Here is a 12,512-nt window from a genome sequence, read left to right as displayed (position 1 = left end):
GAAAAGCGCTAAGATGACGGATAGTGAGACGCACCAGTACACGGAATCGGATAGACGGACAGGCCGCCACCCCTACGTGCTGAGCTTCTCCCGTTTCGCTCGCAGCTACTCAGGGAATCCCGGTTGGTTTCTTTTCCTCCCCTTATTAATATGCTTAAATTCAGGGGGTTGTCACACATGAACTGAGGCTTATGTACCTTGCGGTTGTTATCGTCACATCTGGCTTGCGACTACTTTGTTTCAATGTCCAATATGTACCGTTGGACTCGGTTAACGGGCTGTTAGCCCGCGTGTGGTTTAACTCACTGATACCTTCCATTGCCCATACGCTAGTTTGTTTGTGTTCCTTTGGTCAACTTCCATACTTGAATCATTTGTGCTACCGCTGCTGCTTCGACGCTACTTTGACATCTTCGCTTCTATTTAAATAAATAAATAAGCTGAAGCTAGACATCAGTAAACACCACCACAGACACCACAAGCACGCCTTCTCCTCGTACTTCCGCCTCACGCGGGAACACGGACGCTCTAAATACTTCGAATTCCAATGCCAGTATATTGTAAACCACGGGTTCTTTAATGCTAGCGGGTCGTCGCGACCCTAGTTAACATCATGGTGCACGTCTCGTGACGGGTGTCACGGCGTAGTTAAATGTATGCGATACATTTCTCAAATATAAGCGCTCAGTCATCTGTACATCATGGTAGGTTCCCACGACGTGCAATATGCGTTCAACTTATCAATGTTCATGTGTCCTGCAGTTCACATTATGACGCGCAGTTAGCTGCGGTCTTCATCGATCCATGAGCCGAGTGATCCACTGCCGAGGGTGACTAACTTGCGTAAGCCGCCGCTGTGCGCGTATACCCGTTCCCCGTAGGGAGGAGCAAGCCGCCGCTTAGAGACGAAGCATAAAGTGTCCTCATTCCACATAGGGCAAGCTGGATGAATCCATTTTACCCAGGACGGCCGAAGCGGCGTGGACCAGGGGAGAACTGAACCTTATACTTCACACCACAGTAAGTCTACGTGTCCTCTTCCACATAGGGCAAGCTAGAACTAACTATCTTACCCAGGACTGCCGAAGCAGCGTGGACCAGGGGAGGAACACACTTTTCATGGAAACGTAAGGCATCCATGACTGCCATAACGTAAGCCGCCGCTGTGCGCGTATACCCGTTCCCCGTAGGGAGGAGCAAGCCGCCGCTTAGAGACGAAGCATAAAGTGTCCTCATTCCACATAGGGCAAGCTGGATGAATCCATTTTACCCAGGACGGCCGAAGCGGCGTGGACCAGGGGAGAACTGAACTTTATACTTCACACCACAGTAAGTCTACGTGTCCTCTTCCACATAGGGCAAGCTAGAACTAACTATCTTACCCAGGACTGCCGAAGCAGCGTGGACCAGGGGAGGAACACACTTTTCATAGAAACGTAAGGCATCCATGACTGCCATAGTGCGTAAGCCGCCGCTGTGCGCGTAAACCCGTTCCCCGTAGGGAGGAGTCAAGCCGCCGCTTAGAGACGAAGTATGAAGTGTCCTCTTCCACATAGGGCAAGCTAGAATGAACTATCTTACCCAGGACCGCCGAAGCAGCGTGGACCAGGGGAGAACTGAACTTTATACTTCACACCACAGTATTGAGTAATGTGCCCTCTTCCACATAGGGCAAGCTGGAATGTTCCATTTTACCCAGGACGGCCGAAGCGGCGTGGACCAGTGGAGGACTACACAATCATGAGGTTTGATATCGACTTGTGTGTTTCAATAGGATACCGATGGTATGGTTTGAACCGATTTGATTTAGCCATTCTGAAGTCATCACTTGGTTGAAGCGCTGAACTAGGGAGGCATCGTTTACATATATATTGGTTTTCGCATGCTCTACTAGGTTAATGTCATGAGGTTGGCTATCGAGCATGCCCAAGTGATGACTTGATTGTGTGCTTGCTTGAATTCTTCACATTTCATACCATCGGTTAGTTGTCGAATCATTCCTCGATCATAACCTTCGTTCTTGGTTCATGTATGCTCTCTTCCACATAGGGCAAGCTAGAATTAACTATCTTACCCAGGACCGCCGAAGCAGCGTGGACCAGGGGAGAACTATACTTTGTCTTGTATGCCCTCTTCCACATAGGGCAAGCTAGAACTAACTATCTTACCCAGGACCGCCGAAGCAGCGTGGACCAGTGGAGGACTATACTTTGTTCATAACACCACAGTATTGAGTAATGTGCCCTCTTCCACATAGGGCAAGCTAGAATGAACTATCTTACCCAGGACCGCCGGAGCAGTGTGGACCAGTGGAGGACTCTATACTTTATACTTCACACCACAGTATTGAGTACGACTTGCATAAAGCCCCTAATGAGAACCACGAGGGCTCTCTCAATGTAGAACCACGAGGGCTCTAGTACCGATTCTCTCGGTACGGCTTGGTCCGTGTTCCTTTATGCTTGTACTCTAAGTATTAAGTATTGTGTCCTCTTCCACATAGGGCAAGCTAGAACTAACTATCTTACCCAGGACCGCCGAAGCAGTGTGGACCAGGGGAGGACTATACTTTATACTTCACACACTAGCCATACTGAAGTCATCACTTGGTGGGGGTGAACTACGGCGGTATCTATCGTTTTGGTTCGGTCTATATAGGGTCGCTTGCATGCTCATTCGAATATAATGTAATTGTGTATGGCAATATGAGCATGCCCAAGTGATGACTTTGTTTCAAGCTCAACAGGTAGGGTATTGAGTCCTCTTCCACATAGGGCAAGCTAGAATGAACTATCTTACCCAGGACTGCCGGAGCAGCGTGGACCAGTGGAGGACTCTATACTTTATACTTCACACCACAGTATTGAGTACGACTTGCATAAAGCCCCTAATGAGAACCACGAGGGCTCTCTCAATGTAGAACCACGAGGGCTCTAGTACCGATTCTCTCGGTACGGCTTGGTCCGTGTTCCTTTATGCTTGTACTCGCGAAAAGTCTCAACCCGGAGGTCTTGACTTTGTATTGTCATAGTTGGACTACGACGGGGCATCCGACCATTGCTGATCGAACACCCCTGACTCATCATCTTTCGGATAGGCGGTGCGCGCACCTCCGACGCGGAAAGTCTCAACCCGGAGGTCTTGACTTTGATTGTCATAGTTGGACTACGACGGGGTATCCGACTCATCGAATACCCCAGAAGCACACCATCTTTCGGGTAGGCGGTACGCGTACCTCCGGACGCGGAAAGTCTCAACCCGGAGGTCTTGACTTTGGTTGTCATAGTTGGACTATGACGGGGCATCCGACCATTGCTGATCGAACACCCCTGTTACACCATCTTTCGGATAGGCGGTGCGCGCACCTCCGACGCGGAAAGTCTCAACCCGGAGGTCTTGACTTTGTATTGTTGGATAGTCCTCTTCCACTATAGGGCAAGCTGGAAATATTCCATTTTACCCAGGACTGCCGAGGCAGCGTGGACCAGGGGAGAACTTCACGGAATCTTCAGGCATCCATGATTGCCATAGTGCGTAAGCCGCCGCTGTGCGCGTCAACTCGTTCCCCGTGAGGAGGAGTCTAGCCGCCGCTAAAAGACGAAGCATTAAGTGTCCTCATTCCACTATAGGGCAAGCTAGAATGAACTATCTTACCCAGGACCGCCGAAGCAGCGTGGACCAGGCGAAGACTATACTTTATACTTCACACCACAGTATTGAGTACGACTTGCATAAAGCCCCTAATGAGAACCACGAGGGCTCTCTCAATGTAGAACCACGAGGGCTCTAGTACCGATTCTCTCGGTACGGCTTGGTCCGTGTTCCTTTATGCTTGTACTCGCGGAAAGTCTCAACCCGGAGGTCTTGACTTTGATTGTCATAGTTGGACTACGACGGGGCATCCGACCATTGCTGACCGAACACCCCTGATTCATCATCTTTCGGATAGGAGGTGCGCCCACCTCCGACGCGGAAGTCTCAACCCGGAGGTTCGGACTTAGAGTTTTTCCCATTTAAAAGTTTTTCTCTTAGCCATACTGAAGTCATCACTTGGTGAACGATTGAACTAGGGCGGGTTAATCGTTTATAGGTATCATGTGGTTTGCATGCTCTCTTAGGTTAAGGTCATGTGGTTGGCTATCGAGCATGCCCAAGTGATGACTTTGTTTCACGCTTGCTTGATTTCTTCATGATTCCCTGTTATATAGTGTAATCATTCGAGAACAGGGAATCTTTGGTTTTGCTCAACAGGAATTGGATGTCAACTTGGTATCTAGATCGCATTAAGTCTCAACCCTTAGGTTCGGACTTGTATAGTGACATCTTGTTACGGTCTAGAGTCTCAACCCGCAGGTTCGGACTACTTAGTGTTTGATCGAATATAATATGGCAACTTGTGCCTAAGTCTCAACCCGCAGGTTCGGACTTCTGTTTATTTGGCCAATGTATGTATAAGGCAACTTGTGCCTAAGTCTCAACCCGCAGGTTCGGACTTGTGTATTTGTTCGAAGTCATGTATAAGGCAACGTGTGCCTAAGTCTCAACCCGCAGGTTCGGACTTGTTAGTGTTTCGTCAACTTTCATATGGCAACTTGTGCCTAAGTCTCAACCCGCAGGTTCGGACTTGTGTATTTGTTCGAAGTCATGTATAAGGCAACTTGTGCCTAAGTCTCAACCCGCAGGTTCGGACTTGTGTATTTGTTCGAAGTCATGTATAAGGCAACTTGTGCCTAAGTCTCAACCCGCAGGTTCGGACTTGTTAGTGTTACGTCAATTATCATATGGCAACTTGTGCCGAAGTCTCAACCCGCAGGTTCGGACTTCTATAGTGTTTCGTCAATTATCATATGGCAACTTGTGCCGAAGTCTCAACCCGCAGGTTCGGACTTCTGGAAGGATCACTTGGCCACTAATGATCCTTCCGCAGGTTCACCTACGGAAACCTTGTTACGACTTTTACTTCCTCTAAATCATCAAGTTCGGTCAACTTCGATAAAGCAGACGCGGTTCACGAGGATCCAGCGAACGATCATCTCCAAAGACCTCACTAAATAATCCATCGGTAGTAGCGACGGGCGGTGTGTACAAAGGGCAGGGACGTATTCAACGCTGGCTGATGACCAGCACTTACTAGAAGTTCCGAGTTCATATGGACCATTGCAATCCATAATCCCTACTAAGTGAGTATTTGAGTGATTTCCCGTTCCTCTCGGAATAGGAGACACGCTGCTACCCACATTGTAGCACGCGTGTAGCCCAGAACATCTAAGGGCATCACGGACCTGTTATCGCTCGATCTCATTTTGCTAAACACAAATTGTCCTGCTAAGCAGCGTACCGTAAGTGCACTTGCGCACACGAACAGCGAAGGTGTCAGGTCATACTCCACCGAAAGGTCCTAACCCGTTCCAATCGGCATCGACGCATTAACGCTGACTGCGTTCTAGTTAGCATATGTGAGTCACGTTCGTTATCGGAATTAACCAGACAAATCAATCCACGAACTAAGAACGGCCATGCACCACTACCCTTAAATTTGAGAAAGAGCTATTAATCTGTCTCACCTCCATAAGTTCGGACCTGGTAAGTTTTCCCGTGTTGAGTCAAATTGAACCGCAAGCTCCATTTCATTGTGGTGCCCTTCCGTCAATTCCTTTAAGTTTCAACTTTGCAACCATACTTCCCCCGGAACCTGACTTTGGTTTCCCGGAAGCTACTGAGAGCACCTGGTTGTAGCGTCTCCCAATTGCTAGTTGGCATCGTTTACGGTTAGAACTAGGGCGGTATCTAATCGCCTTCGATCCTCTAACTTTCGTTCTTGATTAAAGAAAGCATCCTTGACAAATGCCTTCGCTTTAGTTAGTCTTACGACGGTCTACGAATTTCACCTCTCGCGCCGTAATACTAGTGTCCCCAACTACTTCTGTTAATCATTACCTCCGGTCTGAGTACAAACCAATGAAAGATTAGACCAAGGTCGTATTCCATTATTCCATGCAAGATTATTCTAGGGCGTTTGGGCACCCTGCTTTAAGCACTCTAATTTGTTCAAGGTAAACGTGAGCGGTCGAGCTCTATGTTACACTTGCACCCGTTGAAGGGCACACCATGACACAGACTTGGTGCCCTACCACACCATTGAGTCGCAACCAGATTCCGACTTGGCCCACCGACCACGGGTTGACCGGGTCGGCGGAGCCGGACTGTGTTGGACAAGTATCAACTTCGAACGTTTTAACCGCAACAATTTTAATATACGCTAGTGGAGCTGGAATTACCGCGGCTGCTGGCACCAGACTTGCCCTCCACTTGATCCTCGTAGAAGGATTTATGCTCTACTCATTCCAATTATGAAACATCATTAAAGAGTTTCATATTGTTATTTCTCGTCACTACCTCCCCGTCCCGGGATTGGGTAATTTACGCGCCTGCTGCCTTCCTTGGATGTGGTAGCCATTTCTCAGGCTCCCTCTCCGGAATCGAACCCTGATTCCCCGTTACCCGTTGCAACCATGGTAGTCCTCTATACTACCATCCATAGTTGATAGGGCAGATATTTGCGAGATCTGTCGTCGGTGCGAGACCATACGATCAGCATCATTATCCAGACTTCAACTCAATGACACGGAGAACCCGCGATTGGTTTGACTAATAAGTGCACCAGTTCCCGCGAGGGTCCTGGCATGTTGCATGTATTAGCTCTAGATTTTCCACAGTTATCCAAGTAACTAGGTTGATGATCTCGTAAATTATAGCTGTTATACTGAGCCTTATGCGGTTTCACATTAAATCTGTTTGTACTTAGACATGCATGGCTTAACCTTTGAGACGAGCGTATATTACTGGTAGGATCAACCAGAATTCCGACTTTGCGTTCGAATGTTCATTGTCCCATTGCACCCGGAGGAGCAAACACCACGTTCTATATGTTGTCAAGTCCGGTAGCACACGGGAGGCGAGCCCCCGTGCGAACCTCATTGCCCTCGTATCACACACACACCCGATGCACCGGACAGGCACTTGAGCGGCATTCGACTCCGCTAAGCGCTCGTGCGCCCGATTGTGCATGCGCTGACGGGGCCTTCATACCCCTACCACAGCGACCTTATGCCAAACTTCCATGAATACTTAGGTGAGCTGACAAGGGCCTTCATTTCCCTACCATCAACTAAAGGACACGCTAGGCGCGTCCGATCATTGCAACTGCGGGGCTTTCATACCCCAATCACCACAGTACGCAATTCACCAGAGTTTAATCACAACCCCCCCGGACATGGCACACAATTAACTTGCAACAAAACTTAGTGTGTGCCGGGCACATCGGTTCCACAAAATCATTCCCGATGTACCCCAATTGGGGTTGTGAACGCATCCATGGTCCTCTGACACACCCAACCAAGCGTGGATACTACATACCTCAAACACCCAGTACACTAACAGACAAATCAACATATGGTTGCTTTCCCCCAGACATTTGCCAATCACTTGGCACCCGGACGGGAACTCGCTCCTGATTGCGCCAATGCCACCCATTTGCCAAGAGCGAGTTCTGTATGTAGATTTCATTTGGAAAGACAACCGTGTACTGGATATTCTATCCGACGATTACAGATGACGAGTACGAGACTCGACTACACTCACGGATAATACATTTTGGGTCGAGATTGCTTTCGGGGTTTTCGATTGGTCTTGCGCTTGTAAACGTATAACTTTGACTTGTGGTAACCTCGGTATGTTAGTCGATCACGTGGTTGTGAACTGGTAAGGGTGGGCAATCTGTTCACTTGCACTCTGGGTAGGAATAGGTGAGCGCTATAGGTTAAGATCATTGTATGGTTCCATCGTGATGACTTTCGCTAGATAGTAGGATGTTTGGATAGTTATAACGTTTCTGGCCATTTGTTCATAGTGTTCGGTTCATTGAGGAATTCGATTGGTCTTTGCTTCACACACGTGGTCGATCACTTGGATGTGAACTAGGGTGAGAATAAGGTGTTCACTAGTGCTCTTAGGTTTTGGATCAGTACTGAGCACTTGATTGGTTTCGCATAATATGTATCCATAGTGATGACTCTTTCCAGCTTAAGATTTCGTTACCAGTTTCGAATCCTCCCCACGTTCGCTTTTACTTGGTTAGGTTTTCGAGTGTAGATTTGAAAGCAATCTCATGTATGTATCCCATCTGATATAAGCCACTGACAGTTCATGTCACCTCGTTCAACTCTCGCTGGGTCACAGAAGTATGTTACTGCGCCCATTATCCCTACTCGGATAGGTTCGGTTCGTTCGTTTTATACTACGGTGAGTAAACTCAATTTGTGCATCGCATAGCCATGGAAAGCAAGCTTTCGCGGGCCTCTTCGACTGTTTTGATACGAGCTGTGCCCGTGATGCTTGTCATCCCAGGATACTAGACCCCTTTGGACGACCGCATGACCATCAGAAAGTAAATTCCACGTTCGATTTGGGGTGTGAACCCCGAACATAAAGTCTTTGTGTAGAACCACGAGGGCTCTATAGTACCGATTCTCTCGGTACGCTTGGTCCGTGTTCCTTTATGTTCGTACTCTTGTGAATAAGATTCACGTTCGTTTTGGGATATTTGCTACTGTCACCGTTTGAGTACTATGGGGCTTGAACCCCTAACATAAAGTCTTTGTGTAGAACCGCGAGGGTTCTATAGTACCGATTCTCTCGGTACGCTTGGTCCGTGTTCCTTTATGTTCGTACTCTTGTGTGTATAATATTCATGTTCGGTTTGGGATATTTGCTACTTTCACCAGGGTCCCGTTCTTCATACAAGTCTGCCTTGCTAATGTGGTAACTTTATAGTGTAGTTCTGACATCCCAATTTTGGGACTTAGCCGATTTTTCGTATATTTCCATATGACCCATAGGGTCCCTTTCTTCATACAAGCTTGCCTAGGGCGATCGGTCAAAACTTGTCTTACTATTCGATTGGTCTTCGCACTTTCACCCTAGGCAGTTCGCCTAGGTCTGTCTTCTTGAGGAGGCCAAAACCCGAAATAAGGAGGTTCGGCCGACCCTGAAACCTCCCCTGTCTGAACTACACTAACCCGATTTTTCAGGGTCCTCAGCGCCATACAACTTTGCCTAGGTCACTTGTACTCTTGACTTAGGCCATCCGACTTGGTCCGTGTTTCTTCCTAGGGTTCACCTAGGTACTTTGCCTTGCTTGATGTGGTAACTTTTTAGTGTAGTTCAGACATCCTAATTTTGGGACTTAGCCGATTTTTCATGTATTTCCATATGACCCATAGGGTCCCTTTCTTCATACAAGCTTGCCTAGGGCGATCGGTCAAAACTTGTCTTACTATTCGATTGGTCTTCGCACTTTCACCCTAGGCAGTTCGCCTAGGTCTGTCTTCTTGAGGAGGCCAAAACCCGAAATAAGGAGGTTCGGCCGACCCTGAAACCTCCCCTGTCTGAACTACACTAACCCGATTTTTCAGGGTCCTCAGCGCCATACAACTTTGCCTAGGTCACTTGTACTCTTGACTTAGGCCATCCGACTTGGTCCGTGTTTCTTCCTAGGGTTCACCTAGGTACTTTGCCTTGCTTGATGTGGTAACTTTTTAGTGTAGTTCAGACATTATAATTTTGGGACTTAGCCGATTTTTCATGTATTTCCATATGACCCATAGGGTCCCTTTCTTCATACAAGCTTGCCTAGGGCGATCGGTCAAAACTTGTCTTACTATTCGATTGGTCTTCGCACTTTCACCCTAGGCAGTTCGCCTAGGTCTGTCTTCTTGAGGAGGCCAAAACCCGAAATAAGGAGGTCCAGCCGACCCTGAAACCTCCCCTGTCTTAACTACACTAACCCGATTTTTCATGGTCCTTAGCGCCATACAACTTTGCCTAGGTCACTTGTACTCTTGACTTAGGCCATCTGACTTGGTCCGTGTTTCTTCCTAGGGTTCACCTAGGTACTTTGCCTTGCTTGATGTGGTAACTTTTTAGTGTAGTTCAGACATCCCAATTTCGGGACTTAGCCGATTTTTCGTATATTTCCATATGACCCATAGGGTCCCTTTCTTCATACAAGCTTGCCTAGGGCGATCGGTCAAAACTTGTCTTACTATTCGATTGGTCTTCGCACTTTCACCCTAGGCACTTTGCCTAGGTCTGTCTTCTTGAGGAGGCCAAAACCCGAAATAAGGAGGTTCAGCCGACCCAGAAACCTCCCCTGTCTGAACTACACTAACCCGATTTTTCAGGGTCCTCAGCGCCATACAACTTTGCCTAGGTCACTTGTACTCTTGACTTAGGCCATCTGACTTGGTCCGTGTTTCTTCCTAGGGTTCACCTAGGTACTTTGCCTTGCTTGATGTGGTAACTTTTTAGTGTAGTTCAGACATCCCAATTTTGGGACTTAGCCGATTTTTCATGTATTTCCATATGACCCATAGGGTCCCTTTCTTCATACAAGCTTGCCTAGGGCGATCGGTCAAAACTTGTCTTACTATTCGATTGGTCTTCGCACTTTCACCCTAGGCAGTTTGCCTAGGTGTAGCTTCTTGAGGAGGTCAAAACCCAAAATAAGGAGGTTCAGCCGACCCAAAAACCTCCCCTGTCTAAACTACACTAACCAGATTTTTCAGGGTCCTCACCGTCATACAACTTTGCCTAGGTCACTTGTTCTCTTGACTTAGGCCATCTGACTTGGTCCGTGTTTCTTGCTAGGGTTCACCTAGGTACTTTGCCTTGCTTGATGTGGTAACTTTTTAGTGTAGTTCAGACATCCCAATTTTGGGACTTAGCCGATTTTTCATGTATTTCCATATGACCCATAGGGTCCCTTTCTTCATACAAGCTTGCCTAGGGCGATCGGTCAAAACTTGTCTTACTATTCGATTGGTCTTCGCACTTTCACCCTAGGCAGTTTGCCTAGGTGTAGCTTCTTGAGGAGGTCAAAACCCAAAATAAGGAGGTTCAGCCGACCCAAAAACCTCCCCTGTCTAAACTACACTAACCAGATTTTTCAGGGTCCTCACCGTCATACAACTTTGCCTAGGTCACTTGCACTCTTGACTTAGGCCATCTGACTTGGTCCGTGTTTCTTGCTAGGGTTCACCTAGGTAGTTTGCCTTGCTTGATGTGGTAACTTTTTAGTGTAGTTCTGACATCCCAATTTTGGGACTTAGCCGATTTTTCGTAAAATACCATATGACCCATCAGGGTCCTTTGCTTCATATAAGTTTGCCTTGCTTGGTGTGGTAACATTTGAGTGTAGTTCTGACATCCCCATTTTGGGACTTAGCCGATTTTTCGTAAAATACCATATGACCCATCAGGGTCCTTTGCTTCATATAAGTTTGCCTTGCTTGGTGTGGTAACATTTGAGTGTAGTTCTGACATCCCCATTTTGGGACTTAGCCGATTTTTCGTAAAATACCATATGACCCATCAGGGTCCTTTGCTTCATATAAGTTTGCCTTGCTTGGTGTGGTAACATTTGAGTGTAGTTCTGACATCCCCATTTTGGGACTTAGCCGATTTTTCGTAAAATACCATATGACCCATCAGGGTCCTTTGCTTCATATAAGTTTGCCTTGCTTGGTGTGGTAACATTTGAGTGTAGTTCTGACATCCCCATTTTGGGACTTAGCCGATTTTTCGTAAAATACCATATGACCCATCAGGGTCCTTTGCTTCATATAAGTTTGCCTTGCTTGGTGTGGTAACATTTGAGTGTAGTTCTGACATCCCCATTTTGGGACTTAGCCGATTTTTCGTAAAATACCATATGACCCATCAGGGTCCTTTGCTTCATATAAGTTTGCCTTGCTTGGTGTGGTAACATTTGAGTGTAGTTCTGACATCCCCATTTTGGGACTTAGCCGATTTTTCGTAAAATACCATATGACCCATCAGGGTCCTTTGCTTCATATAAGTTTGCCTTGCTTGGTGTGGTAACATTTGAGTGTAGTTCTGACATCCCCATTTTGGGACTTAGCCGATTTTTCGTAAAATACCATATGACCCATCAGGGTCCTTTGCTTCATATAAGTTTGCCTTGCTTGGTGTGGTAACATTTGAGTGTAGTTCTGACATCCCCATTTTGGGACTTAGCCGATTTTTCGTAAAATACCATATGACCCATCAGGGTCCTTTGCTTCATATAAGTTTGCCTTGCTTGGTGTGGTAACATTTGAGTGTAGTTCTGACATCCCCATTTTGGGACTTAGCCGATTTTTCGTAAAATACCATATGACCCATCAGGGTCCTTTGCTTCATATAAGTTTGCCTTGCTTGGTGTGGTAACATTTGAGTGTAGTTCTGACATCCCCATTTTGGGACTTAGCCGATTTTTCGTAAAATACCATATGACCCATCAGGGTCCTTTGCTTCATATAAGTTTGCCTTGCTTGGTGTGGTAACATTTGAGTGTAGTTCTGACATCCCCATTTTGGGACTTAGCCGATTTTTCGTAAAATACCATATGACCCATCAGGGTCCTTTGCTTCATATAAGTTTGCCTTGCTTGG

General features: G+C 47.0%; 2 non-coding genes across 2 annotated transcripts in view; both read right to left on the bottom strand.

The window, feature by feature from the left end:
• LOC131292255 (large subunit ribosomal RNA) overlaps positions 1-191 on the bottom strand; it is a 4,091-nt gene extending 3,900 nt beyond the window's left edge. The window contains exon 1 of the ribosomal RNA XR_009189933.1: positions 1-191. This exon is cut by the window's left edge and continues 3,900 nt beyond it. This is a non-coding gene — a ribosomal RNA (large subunit ribosomal RNA).
• Positions 192-678: 487 nt separating this feature from the next.
• Positions 679-833, bottom strand: LOC131292258 (5.8S ribosomal RNA). The gene has a single exon (XR_009189935.1). It is a non-coding gene; the product is annotated as a 5.8S ribosomal RNA (ribosomal RNA).
• Between the last annotated feature and the right edge of the window lie 11,679 nt (positions 834-12,512).

Source organism: Anopheles ziemanni, assembly GCF_943734765.1.
Source record: "Anopheles ziemanni chromosome X unlocalized genomic scaffold, idAnoZiCoDA_A2_x.2 X_unloc_42, whole genome shotgun sequence".
In the NCBI taxonomy this organism is placed as follows: Eukaryota; Metazoa; Arthropoda; class Insecta; order Diptera; family Culicidae; genus Anopheles; species Anopheles ziemanni.
Note: the sequence above shows the minus strand (reverse complement) of the source record. Positions and strands in the feature narration are given on the sequence as shown.